Below are 25,064 nucleotides of genomic sequence, written 5' to 3'. Positions count from 1 at the left end.
ATACTTCAAAATGCGAGTCATGGAGGAAATGTATTGATGTGCTTACTTTCTGCTTACGGGCGCATCGCGCACATTCACTTTCACCTCCCCCGTCGGCTCCACGGAGACAGCTAGTTTCCATATTTTCCGAGTAGTGGTAAATGAAAGTCACGTACGCAGGCGCACCAAGGACGTGAATTCAGGCCACGCTTTCGCCCTTCTGACAGGTTCGCATTTTCACAGTTTAGGAATGTGTCAGCGCCAAACTCATGAGCAATCCGATTCTTTTTAATTAAACACATTTCTAAGAACATTACCTCACAGGCGTGTTGACTGAATGGATATTTAGAAAGGTGCACTCTTTGCCTTAAAGGCAATCGCAGGGTACGATCAAGGGTATGTTTTAACTATTGTGCCGGCTCTAATCCGGGCTTCAACGTTTGACCAAGATGTGTGATCGTGTGCAGGTAACTCATTCTGCCAATAGTGGATACTGAAAGGTCGAAATGGAGAGTCCTGAAATTGGTGAATACAATACCGTCAGTTATTTACAGCGCTTGGAAACAGCAGACCAGCGCTATAACACGCAGTAGAAAAATTGTTTCCAGCTACCAGAAAGAGAGGAGCTTGTTGCAAACCCTATAGAAATATATACAAAATGTACCCACAATCGCCCTCTTTGCCTCAAAACCTGCAGAAGAGGGAAGCCCCAGATGTGCGGTTTCTTAAGGGATCAAAGGTAGGCGCGGTCTGGATCGGAACACCTTCACGCCACGCGCAGTCGATCACACGCCCCGTATTGTGTATAATATTCGTCCTGATGAAAGTGCGGGCGGATCTCCTTTCAGTGCAAAATATCACGCAAGCCTCTGCTTTCCCGCGCTGCTGTTTTCATGTGTGGCGCCAATGAGCACACAGGGCAGTCGAGGGGGCTGTGTTCTCAAGGAAGAATATTGTCCAAAAGTGCCCCAATTGTTTGTTTTCACGCGTCCAGTGTTCATCTTTATTTGAACCCGAAGGATTGAGACAGTGAGACTGGCCGGCCTGAGGGCTATAATGAAGCTGAATTGTTACATATTTGGTAATAATGAAGAGGTAATTGATCTAAGTGTTTAACACCTGTCGGCCAAAAGTGCCAAATAGGGCAACCTCAGCCTTTCATCTTTTCAAATCGGAACACTGAGCACCATTACTGCGTGTCAACCTGGCTCTTGCACATTCCAGGGCTTAGAATCGGTATAGCTCCTTCTTTAAACTATTTATTGGCAAAAAATCGAGTTATTCATGGCCACCGATGTTTGGGAAATTAAGTTGAGTGTTTTTGAAAATAATAAATAAAAAAATTACTTATCCAGCCAATCTCCTAATTTGGTGTTGCACGAGTGAAAATAGGCAAATAAGCTAAAATGTAGGTAACTGACCGAAAGAAAATCAATAAGTGTTTTTGATATGCTTTTTTTTGCACTCCCTTTTACCTAACGTGACTTGACAAATACCCTTTTTTCGTTTATACACAAAAACAGATTTTGTGTGAATCTGAACTGAAGACAGCAAGTGTCGGTCCCACATTAGCATATCACCACTAACATGTATGGAACCGACTTGCAATGTTTGTTTTGCCCTTAAGATGGGCTCAGCCATACAAAAAAGAAAAACACAAAAATTCACCATCTAGATTCATGAAACACGGTTTGGTGTAATTTCACTCTCTTAAGGGTGCACTTACAAATACGAAAACTCAGTTGGGGGGCACACAAGTTCAGGGCGAGGGCATTTTCTGGGTAGGCCATTTTCTTATAAAAAAGGTGAATACCTCAAAACTCGCTACTTTTTGGTATTTACGTACCTCTTGCAGGACGTTTCCTCCAATTTAGACATGCTGTTCTGGCAAAAGTAAGTGCCTTTGCAGGGGGCAATAGATAAATAACCCTCTAATATATAATGCTGCGTATAATATGATGGTGTAGTTGCACTGAGGTGCATCGCATGCAAATATATCTCCTGAAAACCTAGGGTGAATTCAGCCCTCATGGTCCCACATGGACACCCCTGATCTATGCTCATCATGGCTCCGAAACCTTCGCTATTAAATGGCACGACCATAACGGTCTGATTCCTCTACATTTTCATCTTAAAAATTAGTTCTGGTTTAACAACCAGGTGTCCTATGTTTTACAACAGATGTCTCATATTTGATTACGATTGGATCTAGGTTAGGAAACTTGAAAAATGCTATTAGGGACGGACCTGATTATATGCACATACATTAGCTTGTTCAAGTGCCATGATGACCGAACAGTCAAAATGATTTCAGTATTCCATAAAGCTATTATTCAAGTTTACTCTACTGTTGGCCACACCAGAGGTTAAACAACATTTCACTGAACACTCAAAAAAACTGCTCACATTTGCAATGCAACAGGTCTCGCAGTTGTGAGAGTTTGAGCTATTGGCATTGTAAATGGCAATGCCTTTTATTTTCGTGTTGGTTTTTAAAACATAAATGAAAGGCATTGTCATTTACAATGCCAATAGCTTAAACTCTTGCAAATGCGAGACCTATTGCATTGCAAATGCTTGTTTGTATTGCTTTCAGACAGTCCGATAAAGGAAGCCTTGGTGTGAGGGGGAAGGTCTTGCTGACTGGCCAGCTGGGGAGGAGCTGTACCCTGTCATGATTCCATTTCAACAGAGCACACACAAAGGAACCTGGCTACAGGCCTGCCCTGCCTTTTGTCAACCTAGATAGTTTGGAGCCAGGACCAGGGGAAGGGAAAGAACTGACCAGAACTAGTTTTGGGGATAGGTCAGGAAATTCTCTCACATAGACTGGCATCAGGTTTAAAAATGAGACCTTCAGAACCACTCTTCAGAACATTCCCGGACCTGCGAAAGACTCAAAAGTAAGACTGCCCTGCTACTGGAAGGACTTTCTTGTTCTCTGAAGAAGGAAGTTTGGGCCTGCCTACCTTGATCCCAGGCTCCCCAGAAGTGACTTCAAGGGTCAGATGGCTGACTTTCTGTTTTAACTATAGAGACACAACAAGCTTCCGAGGCCTCTTCTCCTTCCCAGCTGTCCAGGCCGAACTAGGCCTGACCTGGCCCCCTCTGCTGGCCTCTGTGCGATTGCGTCCTGACCACTCAAGTGCTGTCCTCAAGGTTCAGTACCTTTGGCTAAAGTCCGAGTGTATTGCTCCCTGCACAATGGAAGGTTTCACTGGAACAGATGCTGTATGCGGACTCAGGATCTTGCATCACAGCACCTCACAGCTCCTGCTCGGCGGCTTCACTGGAACGGATGCAACATGACACATCCAGAAGCATCCTGATGCAGGACCTTGCATCCCAGCACTTTGCAGCTCCTGATTGGAGGCTTCATCGGAACCTACTCAGCACGACCCAATCAAACACAGGACCTAGCATCGTACCACCTCACACCTCATGCGGCGTTCTCACCGGAACCAAAGCAGTGTAGCCCAGACTGATACAGGACCTCCCATCACAGCACCAAGGACAAATAGGTGCAAGTCCCTGAGGGCCGAACTCTGTCCTTGACCCGGACGGCACTCCTTCACTGTCAGCCTGAACTTGTGGCTTTGTCCAATTCTGGTGCAACCAGATATAACTGCAGTTGGAGCTTTCTGCTTCTTAGGCGCTATTTTCACTTAAAACGTTACAAATCTATTTCTCTGGTTCTATTCATTCGATTTTTCAATCTCGTACCATCTTTTTTTTATTAAACTTCATTTTATTTCTCTAAATTGTATTGGGATTTTTCTTGTGTTGTGTTTTCCATTTGTTACTGTTTGTATGCTGCATAAATCCTTTACACATGGCCATTGGTAGTGTTTTTTCTTCAAAAGACAGGAAGAGCTACTGTAAATCTAAATCCCCCATTTCTTGGAATGCACCACCGATTTTGCAGCAACAACGTTGTGGTCTACCGTGTCTAGGGCTACTAGTAAACCTAGCATAATAAGGACCTAAACAAAGTCCCTGTCAAAAGATTGTAGGAATGATCAGTCCTCCACATCAGTGGCAGTGACCTTAAAGCCAGGCAGAGTGACATCATAGAAGCAGATGTTTCCAATGAGGTCTACGGTAAAAAAAAAAAAAACAGCCACTCTAAAATCTCGACTAAAAGAGGCACAAAGTATAAGAAAGAATGGATGACAAGCAAAGAGATATGTTAATTTTTAAGCCACAGTTCCCTTTGCCTTATTTACTAAAATATTTATTGTAGTTCGTTCTGACTATTAAAAACACCCTTCTACCTAAAATCTCACGCCTGTGATGCAGGCAGGTAAATGTCTGCAAATCAGTGGACTTTGTGGTAAAATCTTTCTTTGGGGATGAGGAGATCAGGAGCAGTTGCCTTTGATTAAAAATACCCCTAGCGAAAATTAAACATGGTGTGACATGCAGTGCGGTGCGAACTCCCTGCTGCTTCCCACAGGCATCTGATAAGTGGATAATGGATCTCCTGGCAGGGAAATGTCCACTTGAGAGTTATCATAAAGACAATAGGTTGCTGCAGCAATGCAAACAAATGAATCTGCAAAATGGCAGCTCCAGCGTTACGTCGCTGTACCATGCTCAGAAGAACCTGCCAAACGTTGTCTTAGTGCACTTTCTTTCCCCAATCTTCATGCCATGTTACCACAGTGCTGATCACATCCAAGCTCTGGATGTCCACTGGGATGCTCAGGGCAGCAACGGCCGGCAGTGGGAGTACCTGCAGGGCGGTGACGTGGGGAGGGGCAGGGTGGGGGATAGTAATGTATGGATTACGGAGTTTTACAGGTAAGTAAACATTTAAATAAATAAAACGAATTTCGTTGCGCGCACTGCATCGCATTTGGGGATGCAGTGCACTCAACCAAATTCATTGTATTCCGCCCTGCAGGTACTCCCACTGCCGGCCGCGGCTGGCTCAGGGTTATCCACCAGATCTCACCGGTGGAGAAAAGAGTTCCTGGGTTGAAACCGCTTGCATTGTGGCATCTGGAATGCCCATGGATCTTCTGCTGGTCAATGTTGTTGTGCCTCCAGGATCTCTGGATAACACCTGAAACTGCAGCGCACGGTGTCCGCAAACACCTGCAAACACAAAGCACTGATCAGCTGGTTCTACTTTTTGCATCTGGGACACCTCTACTCTTCCAGAATGCACCACCACCCAGTTCTCCTAGTTTGCCTATGTGAACAAGCCACCCCTGTCCTGAGGAAAATGACAGATGTGAAGCAACAAGCTTAAAACTGCATAGGCAACCTCATATTCAAGCAGGGAACTCTTGCATACCAGCCCAGAGGAGCGATGGAGGTCTCATCCGGAAATTCAAATCAAACTCAGGAGTGAGGCTTCTCCTCTGCAGGAGAGCCCGCCTCGCCACTGGCAACAATGTCCTGATGCATGAAAAAAACAGGTGTGGCTGGCGAGATGATGCCGCCTCCACTCGGAGACATCAGCCTGTTGGGAAATCTCAGACATTTACTACAGGCGGGACCCCCCATGACTGATTCAGGGGCAGTGGTACACCTCATAGGTAGTAGATTTATTAGGGGCAGGAGAGATGAGCTCAGCACCCTTCGGGAAGGCCGGGCTGCAGAATAAATCTACGGAGCATTTCATAGCATCCTGCTATCAGGCCCAAACCAAGAGAGGCGGGCGCAGCCGCTGGCAACCACCGCCCGCGTTTTACAGGGCTCTAAATCTGAAGCGCAGGCCCTCGGCGCGGGAGATTAATAGAACGTGTCTTAGTGCCGGATATTTATTTATTTTTGGTGCGGCTCTCGTTGCTTTTATGACGCAAGTAAATCCAATCTATGAAAATTACACCTGTATTGATCGCGGGCGCTCGTTTATATTCACGTCTGCTGGACGTTTGATGGCCACTGCCTCAGCATTAGGCTTCTGGTCCAAACTGCGTAGGATGGTGTCAGTGAAGGCGTTGTATATTGTACTGTATCTCCTATGGCAGTCAAGGCGCTGTATATTGTACTGTATCTCCTATGGCAGTCAAGGCGCTGTATCTCCTATGGCAGTCAAGGCGCTGTATATTGTACTGTATCTCCTATGGCAGTCAAGGCGCTGTATCTCCTATGGCGGTCAAGGTGCTGTATATTGTACTGTATCTCCTATGGCAGTCAAGGCGCTGTATATTGTACTGTATCTCGTATGGCAGTCAAGGCACTGTATATTGTACTGTATCTCCTATGGCAGTCAAGGCGCTGTATATTGTACTGTATCTCCTATGGCAGTCAAGGCACTGTATATTGTACTGTATCTCCTATGGCAGTCAAGGCACTGTATATTGTACTGTATCTCCTATGGCAGTGAAGGCGCTGTATATTGTACTGTATCTCCTATGGCAGTCAAGGCGCTGTATCTCCTATGGCAGTCAAGGCTCTGTATATTGTACTGTATCTCCTATGGCAGTCAAGGCGCTGTATATTGTACTGTATCTCCTATGGCAGTCAAGGCGCTGTATCTCCTATGGCAGTCAAGGGGCTGTATATTGTACTGTATCTCCTATGGCAGTCAAGGCGCTGTATATTGTACTGTATCTCCTATACCAGTGAAGGCGCTGTATATTGGCTCTGTATATTGCACAATATTAGCCAACAGCAGTGAACGCTCTGTATATTGTACTATTTTTCCTATGGCAGTGAAGGCTCTGTATTTTGCACCGTATTGGCCTGTGACAGGAAAATCTCCATGTATTGCACTGTATCAGCCTATGACAGGGAAGGCGCTGTATTTTGTCTCTGTATAACCATATTAGCGGATAGCAGTGAAGACTTTGTATATTGTACTATATTTCCTGTGACCATCGAGGTGTTGTAATTTGGCTCTGTATATTACACCATATTAGCCGATAGCAGTGAAGGCTCTGTATATTGTATCGTATTAGCCCACAGTTAATACTCTGTATATTGCATTATATTAGCCTATGACAGTGAGGGCTCTATATATTGCAGCATGTAAGCAGATGACATTGAAGGGCCTTTATTTTTCACTGTGTTCGCCTATGCCAGTGATGGCTCTGTAAGTAAATCGAGCTTAGCTGATGGCAGTGAAAGGCTCTGTATATTGACCACATTAGCTGATGGCAGTCAAGAGTCTGTAAATAGCAGTGTGTAGCAGATATGTTCTGCCCATTTAGTCCTCAAAGATTTTTTGTATTTGACTATTCAGTGTTTGGACTTTTACTGTGAGTGGCTCTCACTAATGGTAAATTCATGGTAATGGGGCTGAAAGTGCTAACTGCCAGTGTCTGCTTTTTAAGAAAAAGCCGCTGCTTCTCAGCCAGCTTAAAAGGCTCTGGACTGTTTACATGTGATTTACAGTCACTAACATCATGCATACACACCTAATGGCACTTTAAGAATTGTCTTATTTCTCTGGCTAAGCTTATCATCAGATTCCAGACATTTTTCCTGCCTACTGGGCCACATTATTTACTCTGCTCAGAAGCAGGATGATAAAAGCCCCCCCCCCCCCCACTTAATAGAGCCATTAACAGTGCTTGATCCAATTCCTGGGAAAGGAAGGGAAGGGGAGGAAATCTGCATCTGTTAATTAGCTTGTCACAGGCCAACAGAAACAAAGAAAAAGAGTCAGACCTCTGAAGCCAACACAGGAGAGGCTCGCCTTTGAAGTTTTGGTGGAAAGGCATCAGGCAACTGTGTCTGCTAGGGGGTGCTGAGGCTCTCAGGGAAGCTCTTTCCAAAGAGAACTTGAAGTCGCCATATTGGATTGTCCTAGAATGCTGTGCAGGAGGCTTGGGACAGGGGTGGGGTAATGATGAACACCCTAGGATTGGCCGGGAATGCTTGGCTCCACCCCAACCAAAAAACACCTGCATAAGTGAAAGACAGATGAGAAGTCGCTGGAGGTGGGTGCAACAGTAGGGAAAAAATGCCCAGCTGGAAGGAAAGGTCACCTGACGCCCTGTAAGGATGGACTTTGGGATTTTGACTTCAGAAGACCCCCAGGACTAGGATTCCTCTCTCCAGGGCAAGTGGTACTGCCCCCCTATGTCTCCTGAGGAACAGTTGGGGGAATGGGTGTGCTGGGAGACCCTCAATGGATTCCCGGGGCTTCTGTAATCTGCCCTTGACTCCACTGACACATTGGTGCCCTTCAAGAAGCCCAGAGACTCTGGGACCTGCAGAGTGTGACAGGGAGGGGGTTCAGCTGGATGGCTATTGAGGGGCAGTGCAAGACTTCCCCACAAGCAGGAGAAGAGTCCAGGGGCCAGGCAGAGGATAGGCCTGGTGTAGGGAGCCAGAAAATCAAGCTACCAAAAAAAAAGGCCTGAAGAGGACTGGCCACCGCAGACCAGACGGAGAACGTACTGAGTTGTGTTTTGCGGTGGATTTTAAAGAATTTACTACAATATGCATCTTTGATGTGTCTGTCTCTCCCTCCCAAATCACTGTCTGGGGGTTATGTGACAGAGAGAGGCTTCTGAGCAGAGACATCCGACCTCATGGTGCCATGGGTATGAGAACATTTCATATGAGCCTTCATTGGGACTTCCTGGGAAGCTCTGAACACTGAGCCCAGCCCATGAATCGCTTGGTTTATTGATTTATTTTTATTCTGTATCTAGTACGTCATCAGTGATGCGGCCTGACAAATTTAGCCCACCTCCAGGCGTGATAAATGTCACATTGGCGCAATTTCGCGCACCACTAACACGTCAGTGGATTTTCCTATTTCCTAGTCAGAACATGAATATTGCTCTATAAAGCCTGTGAACGAATAAAAGAAAAGGAAATGGAATTCCAGCAATGTATACATCTCATTGCACCCTTGCTTTTCTTAGGAGTAATTTTAAACATGTTGCCGTCAGCTGCCTCGTACAGGAGGCCCTTAATAAAAAAGTAAATATACAAATATATTGCTTTACACGAGCGAACACGCCCAGGGGCATTTTTCCTTGCATAAATCATTATTACTAATTCATTCTATAGTGACACATCTCCTTATTAAAAGGGGGATGGTAACAACTTATTAATGAAGGCATGAAAACAAAACAGACCAATAAAAGAATTGGCATACGATCCATGCAGCTTAACAGCTTGCAGCATGACAAAACCGAATTTAGGAGCAGTAACTTGGCATTTGTACTGATCGTGGCAGCTTCAGTGCGCCTCGGACACCCTAAGCATATAGAATGTAAAAAATACCAAACAATAACAAGATTCAGAAAATATATGTGGTGTAGAGCAAGCATAGCGCATCAAGCTGCCCAGACCCCACCCGCAGGCCAGCAGACCATTGGCTATTCAGCTACCAGGCAAGTCTGAGCCCTCCTCTCACACCTGCCCAGGCCCCCTAAGGCCTTGCTGGGTGCACCCCAAATCATTCAACTCCATCTTGTGAGTTGCAGCCCACATGTGGCCCGGATTTCAGGGAGCAGAGTCCAGGAAGTGGTAAGGAGACAGGCTAGTGCTGTCTCTTCCCAAGACAAAAAGTTGTTTAAAAAACGATTTTCACTTTCTGTGTTTACTGTCTATGCCTGTGGTTGTTACAGTTAAAAATTTTAGTTTTAGCCTGCCTGTATTTGCATATTTTATCACCTGTGTTGTGTTTTAAATGTGTGGTTTCCCTGCCCATGATTGCCTTCATTTAGTGTGTTGAATTGTGGGATTTGCAGTCCAACCTCTGTAGTTTGTCCCTCTCATTCCTTGGTGACAAATCTGTTTTCCCTCCAAATTTCTCCTTTGCTCTGTGCTTAGGCCTGTGTGCTCAAACAGTGCACCCCAACCACCATTTTGTCTTCACAAGCCAGTGAGGCCAGCCCCCCTGCGTGCCCCCCCCCCCCCCAGCAACAGGGATTTTCTACATCAGAGGGTGCTTCTGTGAGCTGTTTAAACTGTATTTACTGGGGCCTGTGCACTTCGTTTTTTGGCCAGCAGGGGGAGTAAAGCTTTATTCAAACAGTATTGTTAGATTTCGAGTTAGTGAAGCCTTTACCTGCTGAAGTCCAAAGTTGCGGATTGAGCCTGTCTGTCACTTAGGAGATTCTGAACAGGAGCAAGCAGCTGCCCAGACCCCACCCCCAGGCCAGCAGACCATTGGCTATTCAGCTACCAGGCAAGTCAGAGCCCTCCTCTCACACCTGCCCAGGCCCCTTAAGGCCTTGCTGGGTGCACCCCAAATCATTCTCCATCTTGTGAGTTGCAGCCCACATGTGCCCCAGATTGCAGTGAGCAGAGTCCAGGAAGTGGTAAGGAGACAGACTAGTGCTGTCTCTTCCCAAGACAAAAAGTTGTTTAAAAAACTATTTTCATTTTCTGTGTTTACTGTCTATGCCTGTGGTTGTTACAGTTAAAAATTGTAGTTTTAGCCTGCCTGTAATTGCATATTTTATCACCTGTGTTGTGTTTTAAATGTGTGGTTTTCCCTGCCCATGATTGCCTTCATTTAGTGTGTTGAATTGTGGGATTTGCAGTCCAACCTCTGTAGTTTGTCCCTCTCATTCCTTGGTGACAATTCTGTTTTTCCCTCCAAATTTCTCCTTTGCTCTGAGCTTAGGCCTGTGTGCTCAAACAGTGCACCCCCAGCCACCATTTTGTGTTCACAACCCAGTGAGGCCAGACCCCCTGCGTGCCCCCCCCCCCCCCCCCAGCAACAGGGATTTTCTACATCAGTGAGCTGTTTAAACTGTATGTACTGGGGCCTGTGCACTTCGTTTTTTGGCCAGCAGGGGGAGTAAAGCTTTATTCAAACAGTATTGTTAGATTTCGAGTTAGTGAAGCCTTTACCTGCTGAAGTCCAAAGTTGTGGATTGAGCCTGTCTGTCTCCTAGGAGATTCTGAACAGGAGCAAGCAGCTTCCAACTCCCTGGCCAGCAAACCTTGTCTGAGGTTGCTGGGACCTTATATGGTGTGGTAGTGGTTGGCGCATGTGTACACTGATTGGTGGTTGTATCTGGTGTTACTATTGGGTTAGGGTTAATGTCCTCATTGGTTGGGTATTTGAGGGTTCTGATTGGTTTCTCGGTCTGTGATTCAATCATTGAAGGTCGGGACTAGGGCTAGGGTTAGGATTTCTATTGGAAGTAGGGACTAGGGCTTCCTATGTTATTGGGAGTAGGGTGGGACTAGGGCTAGGGTTAGACCTTTAATTGGAAGTAGCTATTTAGGGCTTCTGGTGTGATTGGTTGTTGGACCAGTTGTGGGACTAAAGTAGGGTTAGGCTTTCTATTGGAAGTAGGGACTAGGGCTACCTGTACCATTGGCTGCTTGGACTTGGGTTGGGACTAGTGGTAGGGCTAAGGCCTTTATTGGACGTAGAGATCAGGGTTTTTTTTAGCTGATTGGGTGCTTGGACTAGGGTTAAGATTGGCTGCAAGGTCCTGGTCTCCTATGGGTTCTAGATATTAGGGCTAGTGTTTTGATTGGATAGTGTTAGGGCTAGGGTTCCCATTGGCTGAAGGGGTGACCTGATTACTAGGGCTACAAAAAAGGCCAGGATTAGGGCATCTCGTCGAGGCTAAGGGTGGAGAGGACAAGGGTAGTTGCCTGTTTGGGCCTGTTAAGGGTGTAGAGGACAAGGGTAGTTGCCTGTTTGGGCCTGTTAAGGGTGGAGAGGACAAGGGTAGTTGCCTGTTTGGGCCTGTTCGAGACTGGTCGGGACTAGGGCCAGAAATGCTGCCCTTTTTCTCATTTAACAATTCCCAGCCCACACCATCCACAACCACAAACAGAGCAACACACTCACACCAAATATACACCACGCACAACACTATCCACAGATTAATGTACCGACATGCATCACCAACCCAACCAAACCACATCTACACACCCTACTATCCCAACTACCACACATATCCACCATCACCCACAAACAGTACACAACTCTATCCTATACCACTAACCAAGACACTCATTACTAACATGCCAATCAACACCATAAATAACTACATCCCACTCAGACACACTCTCCCTGCTGAAATTACACCTAACAGTCCACCTTTTATCACTAACAAATATATAATGATCCTTCCATCAGTTGACTTAATAAAAAAATCCTTCACTCTTTTATCCCTCCACTATCCTTTTTCTATCAAAATTAACAGACTAACATGTTCACTTCTCAAATTCCATATTCCATATTCAACTATACTAATATACTGCCCAAATAACTGAATAACATATCTACTACTCAAATTACTTCAAATTTATACTATACTAATTTTCAACACTAATCCTTTATGGGTTCCGGAGTGGCGTGCTACTCGCCAAAAATGCGCTTCAACACCCATCCGGGGTAACAAGTGCTATATGAATGCAAATCTTTCTTCCCCTTTTATCCATCCGCTATCCTTCTCACTCCAAGTAACAGACTAATATCCACCACTGAAATTACCTCATATTTCACCATATTAATTCACCACTAATCCTTTATAGGCTCCCTGAATAGCATGGGTCAACAAGCGAGCGATAAATAAATACAAACTTTTGTTCTACTCTATCCTTCTGCTATCATTCCAAATCCAAATAACTGACTAACCTATCCACCACTTAAAATGTACGTGCATGTTTCACTATACTAATTCAACACTAATCCTCTGTGGGTCCCGGAGTAGCGTGCTACCCGCCGAAAAAGTGCTTCAACGCCTCGTCAGGGGTAGTAAGCGCTATATAAATGCAATTACAATACAATACAATACAATGTGTACATCCAGGACTATGAGCCGAGAGCCCATGTCCTGGGGTACTTACGACTGCACAAAAATCCACCTTGGATTCCACCCCTTCTTTGAATTGGTTTACCCTGATTGACCGAAGCTTTCACTACTCCGGTCAATTGTTTTTCCCAGTGCTTAATTTGAGCCGGCCATCCGGCGCTCATTTTTATGCAGTGAACATTTACCACGAGCAAGAAAGGGGAAAAACAAACAAAGCGGAAAGACCGTGGAAAGAGAATGACAGAAATAAAGGCATAAAGGGGGAAAGCAGGAACATGCAAGAGTGAGATACAGGGTGTAATGTTTAGGGCTACCACTCAGACACATTGTTGAGGTAACTAGTACTGGCCCAGGGCACATGCCAGCCGCGGCCCGTGGAAGGAGTTGCGGTGGCGCAGGCAGGCGGGGCGGGGAAGGGTCAGGGTGGGGGGTGATAAACACCGGAATATGGATGATTGTAGGTAAGTAAACAATTAAATTAATAAAACGAATTTCATTCCGTGCCCTGCAAAATGCGATGCAGGGCGCGCTACGAAATTCGTTTTATTAATTTAATTGTTTACTTACCTGCAATCATCCGTATTCCGGTGTTTATCACCCCCGACCCTGCCCCTCCCCCGCCCCACCTGCCTGCCCCACCGCAACTCCCTCCACGGGCCGCGGCTGGCACATGCCCCTTTTATTGGCAGAGTCACCTGACTGGTGACACCTGTGATCGATGGGTGTGGGGTGAGTGTAGAGGCCAGCCCTCTGGGAGGGGCTAGTTACATAGGGCATGTGCTGGAAACAAGAATGTATCCAGCATGTCACCACATCGGGCAGATAACGTCTGGTAGGGGAACAAATTGGGCATTAGGTGCATTCAAGGCTTGCCAGCCTTGGTATTGGGCACACTGACATTTAATTGCACCGGCCGTCACCATCTGGGCAGAGTGTTGGGAATCTGCACTCATTCCTTTAGAAATGAAGCACTGTTTTGTCCATTTGGTGCACCTCCAAACAAAGACCATTTGTTTTCAGGGGGCAGTGCTTCATTTGTGAAAGAAGTGCCAGGGCCAAACAGAACCTGCTGCCAGCCCTGCTAAGTGTCAGCGGTGCCCAATACCAAGGCTATCCTGTCTTTATTCCACCTCATGTCTCTTTCATCCACAACCTCGTATTCCCCACATTTTATACTAGAACATATAGTTAAGTGTATGAAGACCCCGCAGTTGGGGGGTAGAACTCATGCAGAGGTGTAAAACTGCTCGCAGTTTGCTCTGGGTTTTGGTTCTGAAATTATAAGGTTATCCCAAACCATAACACGTACTCTAGCATCATACTTTTTACGTTTTTAGACACTTGATGATGCTTATGTTCTTTCCAACACAATGACTAAAGCACCATTTGCCAAATACTTGTGGTTTCACCTTCAGCCTCCTCTCTCTACAAAACACCTGTCTGTTCTTAACAAGATTCTGAGGCTTCTGCGCCAGAGCACCTTGGGATGAGGGATCCTATTAGAGACATTCATCAGTCTAGCCAGTTAATGATGTCTTCCCGGTGGTCCGGATTCATCAGTGAGCATGATCCCCTGCACCATCACTGACACCTTTGTCAAAAGCATGGATTCTACTTTCACCTCCTAGAGGTCCCCCCTAGCTTCCATCCTGCACAGCACTAAGACGTGCAGCCTATACCAGCCTTGGAAGCCAGAGGTGTGTCCTTGAGCTACAGCATTGGTCGTCTGCTGGGCTTTGGACATAGGTCCAGTAACCGGTTATTTCCAGAAACCTGATTCAGAGCTCATTCATAGCAACCTCAAGGTTCATCTGTGTCTTGGTACATTGCAAATGTATTATTTGCGTGTTTGACAGACTTCCATATCCCTTCATTACTGACATTGGTTCCTTAGGAACTGACTACCACGGGTGGGAAACCTGTGTCTCAGTGGTGGCTGCTACTGAACGGGGGTGGTGAGGCAAAGGGAGGGGGGAATTAAAAATAAAATGCAATGACTTTGGGTGTTGCCGCCTGCTGCCTCTCCTCCGTCATCTTCTCCGCGCCGCAACAGGAAGCACACAGTCTCCCAGACTCCCCTGGCCAATCACAATGCTGCAATGCAACGTTGTGATTGGTCTGAGCCCCTGGTATGGTGCTCAAACGTGGACAGGGAGACTGTGCATGTTCCCCACTAGGCTGTGTAATGCAGCCTGGTGAGGAACATGCAAACTGCCCAGGACTGTTTGACCGGCCCAAGAGGGCCGGCCAAACAATCCTGCGCACTTTAGAGTGTGCTTAACACTCCTCCCCCTGACTACTGCTCTGGCCAGCCCAGCCCCAGCAGCCCCACCCCGCACCTAAGCAGGAAGGAAAACGAAAATGATAATAACATTATTTTTTTAGTTTTCTTTTTTTTAAATGCTCAGAGAGCAGTTAGGCGACGCTACCTCTGCCTTAGCGGAGGAGCCGCCGCTGCTGTGCCTATCTTTTACGGTCAATGAGACATAATGAACCATATATTTAGTTAGGCTTGGAATTACCTTTAAGTTTGTGGCTCTCCTATACCTGAGACCCAAACATAACGTTTCCTGATTATCCTAGTGAGGTGGGGACACAGGGATTTGTCATTATTGACTGATACAAATGGAAAACGTAGATACAATTTTCCTTGATTCCCAGTATCACAAGGGGTGTAAATTCATTTCACAACAAAAGATCCAACCTAAATACTATTTCATTTGATTTTGGCTTATTTCTTGAAAACCACCAGCAAGAAGTGTACATTTGATGAAGGCTCAGTTATGAGTGCTTTTTGGGTACCATCAAACTTTGCTGATTCTGGCTGCAACATCCCATAGTGTTCAAAGTTAATGTTAATGTCCCTCACCACTCTAAACTGAACCAGAGCTGTCCACGGGACTGAACTCTCATAGAATAACATCTACCATTGTTTCCTATGAAAAATGTTATGACAAAACAAATCACCAAACAAACCTTGAAATGTTCACAATCCATAGAATAAAACTTTAATTTTAAAGCTATTACTTAAATGGAACATAAATAGTTTGGATTAGATTTTTGGGTCTTTCCATATTTTTTCTCATGCTGCATGTGCTATCATTCTCAGCTGTTTATTAAAACATTATTTATTCTTATTCAGTAATCATGACTGTAAATTCATATTTATTGAGTGTGTGATAAATGTTTTACTGCACATAATGCAACTATCACTTCTCATAAGATATGCTTTAACTGCTCACCCAAACTGCTAAAGAAAGTCGAGGAGGATTTGAACGTCCAACTATACATCTTAGATCACAAACCCGGTGTCCTAGCTTGTAGCTAACAGTGGCGGCACCTCCGATAGAGCAGAGGAGCACTACCCCTTCAAATAAAATGATAATAAAACGTTTTTTTTAAATCTGTTTTATTATTGTTTTATTTAGATCCCCTAGACCCACCCCCAGCACTCTGCTGAGTCTTGGGGGCGGGTCCAGGAGATGACACTGCTGGTGGGGGAGTGGTGGGCACGCCCTTCACTGTGCATGAGGTGTTTGGCCAACCGTCTCAGGCCGGTCAAACCCCTCATGCGCAGTGAAGCTCTCTCCAGCCCCAGCTGTGTTGCTAGTGTTGGAGAGAGCAGGCACAGGCTCCCAGTCTGCCTGGGAGCTCAAGTTGTTGCGCTCAGGCCAATCCTAACGCCGTTTTTTCATGCAGCATCAGGATTGGCCGCAGTGCAGACTTGGACCCTGTGCCCAGAACGAAGAGTGCGTTGCGGAGGCAATGACGGCGTTGGTGGCTTTGAGGTAATTTTTTTTTTCTCCCCGATCACCCTCAACCTTCTCCCCTGCCCACCTTCCTCCTCCGGCCTTCCCCACCTTTTTGGTAAGGTGCGGGTCGCTACTTGTAGCCAACATGCAATATCATCTTCAATAAAGTTCGGATTCCCAAAAATTCCAAGATCTGGGAAAAAGCCTGGTGAAGTGAAAGTTTAAATTTTCATTTCAAGCACGATTTATATCCTTTTCTGTCTTCTTTCCTATGGCAAATGCTTCAGGCGCCGCACAATGTTACACTATGGTAATGCTAGATGACAGCTGAGATTCCACGTTGCTCACATTATTGAAGCTATTTTATCAAATAATCTAAGAAAAAGCACCTACGCAGGATCAGGAACAGAGTTGTCCTCAAGAACATAGGAGGAAATGTGTCTCAACAGATATTGCAGCAAATAAATCTGCATCGTAAATAAATAAGCTTCAAATCAAAAAGGCCCCAGTCCGGTAATTTTAGAATCCATAAAAGTGTATTAAGAAATAAAGTGCAATACAATTGGTGAAAATAATATATAGTCAAAATGCATGGTAAATCCTTATGGGGAACTAGAATAAATCAAATGCTGCAAAGAGATTGGCATTAAATCAATTCTCAGAGTAAAAGTATCCTATGTCCTAAGCAAGAGTCAGACTAATGTGGGTCGGCTGTCTGAAGTTGGGGCAAACAAGCCATGGCTCACCTCCAGAATGTCCTCCTTATATGGCAAAATATATCGGGATGGCAGTGCCTGCATGGTATGGCCACTAGTGGAAGCCACTGGGCAAGGGGTGTCCCATAGCCAGTTCGCAATGTGGAGAGAAAAGAGGGGAGCAGATGAGCAGCATCAACAGCAGCCCTTATAACCTGACAGTGAAACCAGCTAAGCTCCGACGAGTCACAGGGAGTCTCTCTCAGCCAGGAAACCTCGGGCGAGCCGATGCACTGAAGATCGTCCAGCTGAAACGGCTCTGAATCCCTTAACATTAGCTTGTTATCTGAACAGCCCAACAACAGCAGACTTCGAGGGTGCGGATAGACTCATTTTGGATTGGCAGCGGAGATTGGTGAGCACCCAGGGAAAAGAGGATGCTGCTGGTATTGGCATGCTCAGAACAGTGCTTTTTAAAGAGACTTTTGTTTCTTCATTCTGTTGTCATGAGGAAACTTTATGGTAATCGGAGATTTCCAGGTAATCCAGTCTATAATGAAGGGTACATTGCTAAAACTTGTTTCTGAGCAGGAAATCATGACTTCTGTTCACTTTTCCTAGAACCTTTGTTGGATGTTCAAGATCCTTCACTCTCTCCTCTCCACCGATGGAATTCTTCAGTGAGAGCAACAACATAAAGGCTTTGACCAATATTCTAAGACACCCATTGTAAGCAATGAAAACTCACAGCCGACACAACTCTCCAAAGAACACTAAGCAACCTGCTCCTACTACTGATATCAAACGTTTTTCTGTCTGGCGGTGTAGAAGTGTGTCCATTCATTGCTCCTAAGATCATGGCCACAAATAAGCGACCTAAAAGCCTTCTTTGGCAAAATACAGAATTGCCAGTTCAGCAAAATTCGGCCAACACAAGTAAGGCTAATGCCCTCATGAACTTACGGCACAGTGATACATCATCAAACTACAGCAATTCACAATCAAATGACAGAAGCCCTTTTGAGGAAGCAACTAGAAATTTAGAGTGCAACTCTCAAGACAACCAAGAGGCAATGGTAGAGAAGAATCAAGCATAATGTCTTTTTGAGTAACCCAAGTGTGCTGAGTTTCAAGGCAAAGATAGAGTTTTGGGGATAGCGTATGATTCCCCTGCATATATCTCACCTCCAGTAGCTACTGAGATGAGCAATCCAGTAGTGTTCCCTGGCCTGTCAAGCCACCCAGGCTGCACCTTGCAGGTCTCTGATTAATTCTGTTATCCTCCAGGAGCTCTCAGCTTATCTGAGCTCCTTAAGAACTATAGTCCTGCTTTACTACTGCTCCTTTGGTTATTTGAGACTATTCTGCAGGAGATCAAGGAGTTCAACTCCTCGAATATGTCGAATAGTCAGAATATGTTGCTTCTGCAAACTCAGCTATGTGGTATTGATCACAAACTCGCGCTCTTTACTGAAAGACTTAGGGAGACATGGCAGAGAATTATTTTGGACCTTGAGGATCATCAGAAGCTTCAAAAAATAAATCAGAGCTTTTAAGAAAGACGAGAGGAAATGGAAAATCATTCACCCCGCTCCAATTTGAGGTTTATTGGGATTTCAGAGAATACTAAAAGCGCAAACTATATAATTCCATTAATTGAAAAACTTAAATTACACCATATTATGCCCAGTTTCACTGCTGCTCTTACATTTATAACAGCCCATTTGGTTCCTGGATGTAAGAAGTGGGGTCTCTAGTTGGCAGAGGTATGCACCCTATCTAAGTAGGGAACACCACTCTTGCCAGGGTAAGTCAGATACACAACCTAAATTAATCTGTGTTCACCCTCTAGTAGCTTGGAAAAGAGCAGGTAGGTTTAACTTAAGATGCAATGTGCAACGTATTGGTGAACCACTGAATACAGTAAAACAGTGAAACACCTAACAAAAATAATCCACACTAGGTTAGAGAAATGGAACTTAATTTAATGAACAAGACCAAAATGACAAAAATCCAATACGCAGAGCAGGAGTTATGAATTTGTAAAGAATATCTTGAAATCTAGTGCCTAGAGTAATAAAGTACGAACTGGACTTATCTGGCCACGCTGGACCAGGTCAAATCTGAAAAGAACAGCTGACCGTGATGGAGCGGATACAAAAGTCATGCAGGCCCTGCAGAAAACAGTACCTTTCCGTGGGATGCGTCAACAGTGAGAGAACTTTGTGTCGGTTCCGAGTCAGGCAGTTGGGTTCCGTGTAAGCATGGGCGGATTTTGCGGATTCGCAATCCGCGAATTTGCGGATTTGCGTATTCGCGGATTGCGAAAATACGCGAAATCCGCGAATTCTCGCGGATTAGCGGATTTTTGGGGGGTGTGTGTGTTCGCACGGGTTTCTGCAAGTTCGCGAGGGTTTTGTACTATTTCGCAAATTGCGAACTTACTTGTCGGGTCGCCAGTTTAGCGAACTTGTTGTTTCTACGTGCCCAGCCTGTTTGCTAAGCTTTCTTCATCACTGCCACCCTCTGTCACCACTGGCACTCTCTTTGGTCACCCATGCCACCCTCTGGCTCACCCATGTCACCCTCTGTGTCATCACATCACCCTCTAGTTCACCAGTGTACATTATTGGGGCAAAGCAAAGCACTGCCATCCTCTGTCAACACTGGCACTCTGGTTCACCCATGCCACCCTCTGGCTGGCACACCCATGCCACCCTCAGTGTCATCACAACACCCTCTGATTGACCACTGAGTGAACAAACACCTGCTAAGTGCTTTAAGTTTTGCAAACAACAACACCTGCCCTGCCCCAACTGACATTAATGAAGGCTGGCACCTGCTTGTCTGCTCCCTTTCCTTTTTGTAGCAAATGCAATGTAAATAATTTTTTTTAACAGGATGCAATGGCATACTTGTAACTATTCTGTGACTGTCAGAGCAGGGTCACACAATAGTTGCAAGTAGGCAACCGGATTCTGGAGGGCCCCTTCAGGAAGCACTACAGGTAAATGGTTACAAATGATGAGCTCGAACTTTTGCACCTGCTCGTTCGTTTTGCTTTTGCAAAACTCGTTTTTCGGTAATTTCGCCCTATTCGCGGGGCGCGTCGTAGTGCGAACTGGCCCGTGGAGGCCGCGAACTCGTGCGAGTTACCTCAAGGTTGAGTATGGGCGCCGCCATTTTGTTTGCGTGACGTATTTCCGTTTCCGCCCGCTAAGTGTAATCTCGCGCGACTCGCGCCTTGCGAATACAAGTTCGCACGAGTTCGCGAGAGAAATCGCGTGCGAACTTACTTACGCGCACGTGATCGGGCCGCCATCTTGTTTTTCATTCATTCCTATGTGTCTGGGTATGGTGTTTCTATCCTCTCTATATCTCTGCCATCCTTTGCTTGTTTTAATATTTTTTTGATCTATTTAACTTATTTTCTATCCCTGTATTTTTCTAGATCTATATTTTTGTGTTTTAAGATACTTTTGAACTACTTTTTTAAACTTTTACTTTCCTTCTTCCCTACTCTTATTCTTTTTCATTTTGTCTCTTCTTTACTGCTCACACCTGCCCAGAACATGGTAAAGACAGCTGTGAAGCTGCCCAAGACGGGCACCGCAGCCCGTGCCCGGCTCCCGTGTGGTCGATTGAGGGCGGAAATGGTGGTGCCCCGGGAGATTTTCAGCCCTGAGGAGGTGGGCGCACTTGTTTTTTACGTGCAGCGCCGTCTCCCCAGGACCATCGCGGCAGGCGGCAGGATTGCTGCTGGTTACACCAACAGCCAGGAGCGACGGAAGCGGTGGGGGCAGGTGTGCCGGGCCCTTTTTAAGATCACGGGAGTCCAGCGCACCTACAATCAGGTCACCCACCGCTGGACCGACATCCTTGACCGAGAGCGTGACCTGCTAGACGTGCTGGGAGTGGAGGTCCCCGGTCTTGGTGGGTAGTAGTAGCAATTTTTTCATTAATATTTCAAAATCTTCTGTGCATTTCAGGTGCACTGTTCTCCTTCTCTGTGCCGGTGCCACTGCTTATTTGTTATCTATTTTGTGTTCATTTAATTGGGATGAGTATGAGTGTATTTTACAGAACTGCGTAATGCTAGACACAAAGGGGCAGATTTACAAGCCCCTTGTTCCACGTTTACACTGCCTTACCTGACGCACAGCGACGTAAACGTGGCGCATCCCTGCGAGTCATGTACAACGTGATGCATCTAAGGAGATGCGCCACGTGAATGCCTGGGCCTGCGCCTCAATGGGTGCGTTCCCACGCAGGGGGGGAGTGGGGGGTGGGGGGTGCCTGTCAGGCAGATGTGTGCCTCGCAAAAGTGCCTGCGTGAAATCTACAAGATTTAACGCAGGCACTTCCGCGACGCTGCTATGTCAATTCTTTATGCCTGCTTGCTTGAAGCAGGCGTAAGGACTGATGCGGTATGTAGAGTATTGGGCAGCCCTGAGCACTGCTATAGTTGCATTGCGCCCGCGACGCGACTCTAGAGATGCGCCCCTATTTCGTCACGAGATGCGTCACGCATCTGCCTACCCTTGCGCCAGGGTTTGCCGCATTGTAATAGCGGCGCATCTGCTGTGACGCAAGGTTAGTTTTGCGTTACGTATTTGTTCTGGTGCACATCTGGAGGTGTCCAGCTCAGAACTCGTAAGTATGCCCGTAAGTGTCAGATTAGCAATTACCTGCGCATCCCTGCAAAGTGTGTGGCACGGCAGCACCACCCATGGTGCGCCGTATTTACAATGCGGCACACCATGGTCCCAAAACGTCACCGAAGCGTTACGCATCGGTGCCGTAAAGGCGGCTCTTTGATGGAGTTGCGTTGCAACGATGGCGCAGCTCCAGCAATGCTGCGTCAAGCCGTAAGTCTGCTTCATGCAGGCGCAGGGTTTCAGTGACGCATCATTGTCCTAAATGACTGATTGAAATTTTATATATTCCCCATAGCCACTTTTAGCATGCGTTCCTGCGCAGGAACGCCCTCCCTTGCGATGGAATGCTCCCTAATGGCGCAGGGTTTTAGAATGAGATGCATCTCCCATATGCGTCACGTTGTTAATATACGCCACACCATGGCGCCTCTCTTGTGGCGCTGCGTCACAAAATTGACGCAAGAATGGAGCAAAAGAGCTGCAAGGGGCTTGTAAATCTGCCCCTAGAGTAGAGGCTCAGGTGCAGTCCTTCCTTTGTAGCCCTCTTTTTGGATGAAATAGTAGGTTCTTGTTCTTTCTAAATGTTTGATTTGGTTGACAAGGACATCGGCAAGCAGCAATCATCAATGTTTTCTGTTATTTCTTTCATGTTGTACGTCAGGTCCGCCCAGGGGCAAGCGGACCGAAAAATCTGATGCAGCAGTGGCTCCAAAGGAGGAGGATGCAGGCCAGGGCGGCGAGTGCTCCTTTGCTGGCCCCAGTAAGTTTTCATTTAAATATAGAGGACCTATTGTTGTCCAAGCATTCCTAATTTAATTGTTTCGAAATAGGGTTTAGATAGGAGCAAAATCAATAATCCAACTGTTGCAGGGACAATTCTCCACAAACCGAACTATGGACAGCAAAGACCAGAGTAATAATATTTCAGAGTGGCGTGTTTGGCACACTGTATAAATAAACCTGGTAGTGTCAGCAGCACAGACTCCTCCTTGCAAAAATTGCAAAACTTTTCGCTCAGTCACTCTAGTCTGGACTCTCTGGAGGACTAAAAACCACAGAGTCAATTCAAGTTTAAAAGCTTTATTAAAAGTTTAAGTAAACACATATATGAAAATAAAGTTAGTTGGAAATGGAAAAGTGCTTGGTGCTGAGTTGATGAGTACTGGATTGGTACACATTTCTTGTGGTCGAGCCGAGCTTTCACCTGGTTTGAAGTTGATGTTCCTCTTGTCCTTAGAAGTCCAGTTTCTGTCTGTTCAGAGAAAAATAGTGTGTGTTAAAATTAAGCAAGCATTCAACAATTGTGACAAAAAAAATGAAGCAAGACAACAGCTTTCCCTGGAAGGAGGGACATTTTTACTTTAGACTAGAGTAGACAGTCAATTAATTTTTCTGTTGTTTTCACATTTTTTCATTCATAGACCAAATACTAGTGGAGTGGTGTAATCTAACATTCTTAAATCTACTTTGTAGGTGGAACATCTGGTGGCGGGGCCAGCTCAGATGTGGTGGTCATCAGTGACTCGGAGTCCGAGGGTCAATCTGGGGAGGAGGCGGCGCTAGAGGAGTCGGATCAAGAGCAAGAAGTACAGACTGTGAGGAAGGAGACGGTGGCGGTGGCGAGTACAGGTAAGCTGGATCATGGAGGTACTATCTGACTCTTAGATAGGATATGATGTGTATTCAGTGGTGGCCCAGTGACAAATTACAATATGGTAATTACAGCAGGCTGGGACCGACAGACAGATGGAGGCAGAGACAGAGAGAGAGGAAGACAGAAGGAGAGAGAGAGAGAGGGAGGGAGCCAGAGGGAGGGTGAGGCAGGGAGACAGAGAGAGAGAGACAGCGAGGTAGAGGGAGACAAAGGGAGACAGAAAGAGTGAGACAGAGAGAGAGAGAGAGAGAGAGAGAGAGAGAGAGAGGGAGGGAAACAGACATATCGCCTGGGCCTGGTGCAGATGATACGGTTGCTGGTGTGGTTAACGGCTCAGAGGAAAAATCCCTCACTTCTGCCAGATCTCTTTCATATGAAAGAGCACCAAACCAAGGATACAAGTGAGTTGTGGGAAGGGAAATGGTGATTCAAGCGCCCCTCCCTGCGGACGCCCATGATACTGGCCTGAATAGTTTTGTACTGCCCTGGCTAGTTGCTAGTTGTACTGTGACACAACTTCCTGCTGAATCATTTTGTGTTAATCATATTCTTAAAGAGCATTGGTTACAGATTATGTCTTTCTTTCTTCATGTAGTTGGCAATACTAAAACCTCCAAACCAACGAGGAGTATGCTGGCTGTACTGGCCCGGCAACGGAGGCTGGAAGCAACTGTTGCTGAATATCGGCAACTGGTGGAACTAGAGGGGGACGACACGCACTCCAGTGCATCAAACCTAACAACATCTACATCCTCCTCTGTTACCCCACGTTCTACCGGTAAGCACAGTGCTCCAGCAAACCGGAGCCGTGCCGGAAGACGCCACCGCCGAGCAGCAAAAGCTGCACCTCGCAGCACTGTTAAAGGTCGCTTGCGCCGTGCACTCCGCAGAGTGTCCGACCTAGAGGCGGAGGTCCAGAAATGGACCAAATATCAGAATGTGGTGGAGGGCCTCCGCCTAGATCAAGCCATCCTCCAAGAAAAATATGATGCCCTGGCCCTAAAGCATGATGCCCTGGAGGCCAAACTTAACAGCTTGCATCCATAGAGTGTCCCTTGCCCCTGTTTTTGAGACTTTTGGGGGGTGGGAATTGGGAGTTGGGTTTTTTGGGGACTTTTGAGGACTATTTATTTGTTGGGGTTAGGGAGGGTCTTGCGGGAGATTATTTTGTTAGGGATATAAATATACTTTTTCAAACTTTATCTGAGCATACCTGTTTTTTTACTACTTTTGAGCTGGGTGGGTGGTGGTTTTGCAGTAATTTCATTTAACTGAACACTGTCATCGTGTTGGTTCACGTGCAATAGGCCAAATGTTTTCCTAAGTAAATGCCTGTCACAGAGTTTGTTAATTCAAGAGCCCTAGGACTTTGCTGCTAGTACCACTGTCACTCTCTCGCCTCTCCAAATACTCCATTATACTACCTCCCATCCAAACGCTTATCTTACCTGTAATTTGTGTTTGAGGGCTGGCTCCACCTGGAATTCACAGAGTCCTAACGCGTTCTGCAGCAGGGCCACAACTGGAGTTTCCCGGCGTGGATTTTCTGCAAATCAAAAGCAATCAACATTAGAAATGTGGTAGCGGTGCTGACACAACCCTAAAACCTAGAAGCCCCA

The 25,064-nt window shown here is 46.0% G+C and overlaps 1 protein-coding gene and 1 long non-coding RNA gene across 5 annotated transcripts in view; one reads left to right on the top strand and one right to left on the bottom strand.

Annotated features, from left to right (window-relative positions):
* TSPAN4 (tetraspanin 4) overlaps positions 1–25,064 on the top strand; it is a 2,988,612-nt gene that overhangs the window by 1,804,651 nt on the left and 1,158,897 nt on the right. The window lies entirely within an intron of this gene.
* Positions 22,856–24,997, bottom strand: LOC144825181 (uncharacterized). Its single transcript, XR_013609320.1, has 2 exons — positions 24,894–24,997; positions 22,856–23,043 (listed from the first exon to the last, which is right to left on the bottom strand). It is a non-coding gene; the product is annotated as an uncharacterized LOC144825181 (long non-coding RNA).

Source organism: Lissotriton helveticus, chromosome 3_1 (assembly GCF_964261635.1).
Source record: "Lissotriton helveticus chromosome 3_1, aLisHel1.1, whole genome shotgun sequence".
Taxonomy (NCBI): domain Eukaryota; kingdom Metazoa; phylum Chordata; class Amphibia; order Caudata; family Salamandridae; genus Lissotriton; species Lissotriton helveticus.
Note: the sequence above shows the minus strand (reverse complement) of the source record. Positions and strands in the feature narration are given on the sequence as shown.